Below are 911 nucleotides of genomic sequence, written 5' to 3'. Positions count from 1 at the left end.
AATGCAAATAATACAGCGAACAGCAGGAACAAGAACACGATAAATATGATGGTGCTGACAATCAATAAACGGATATAACAATAAATAACATGAGAAAAAAAAAACACACTCCCATCCCACAGCCCACGGGAGGACTGCCGACTAAGGCCTCAAGAGTATTAGACACAGCAGACGAGAGGCGACGTGAACGAAGAGATCTGGGTCATTCATAGTTTTACGTTCAGATGCTGATTTATTAGGGCAATAAGTTTATGTCTTATTACATGGGAACCCTTTCCTCCTGAAGGGGGTGGAGGGGCGGTAGGAAGGGGGGAATATGTCTTGATTTATTGATTGTATAAAAAAATGGGTTGGGTTGAACTGGGGCACAATTTTTATGGGGGAGGGATAAGGGAATCTCGCAAATATATTGGGTTTCACATGATTTGCATCTTTACTTATTTCACTAATTCATGAAGTACTGTGCATAGAAGTCTGGATTACTTTGCGTAATGAAGTTTGGATATTGATATGACATCATTTCTTCATATTAACCAATCTTTTTATTGTCGTCGAGGGTAGGAGATATCTACAGTTTCGATTATAGTCCACAAAGAGGATAAAAGGCATTCCAAATAGTATTGGTTGGCAGTTTATCTATTACTTATTCAACTAATTATGAAGTACGTGATAGAACCTGGATTACTTTGGTAATGAAGTTTGGATTTGTGTGATCTTTGTTTTTCTCTTGTGTATTGTGTCGTGGTGTAGGGATGTGCTCGTTTGCGTTATGAGTCGGGTGTATAGTGCTGTACCAGTGCTATGGTATTGTGCCTGTTGGTAGTTGTTCTATGTATTTTGTGTCAGTAAGTGGCAGATCGGTATGTGCTGTAATAGTGTGTGTGCTGGTGTACATACTTTGAGTGTGTATA

This window comes from Penaeus monodon, chromosome 19 (genome assembly GCF_015228065.2).
Source record: "Penaeus monodon isolate SGIC_2016 chromosome 19, NSTDA_Pmon_1, whole genome shotgun sequence".
Classification (NCBI taxonomy): Eukaryota; Metazoa; Arthropoda; class Malacostraca; order Decapoda; family Penaeidae; genus Penaeus; species Penaeus monodon.
The sequence above is the reverse complement of the archived record's forward strand: the minus strand, read 5'-3'. Positions refer to the sequence as shown.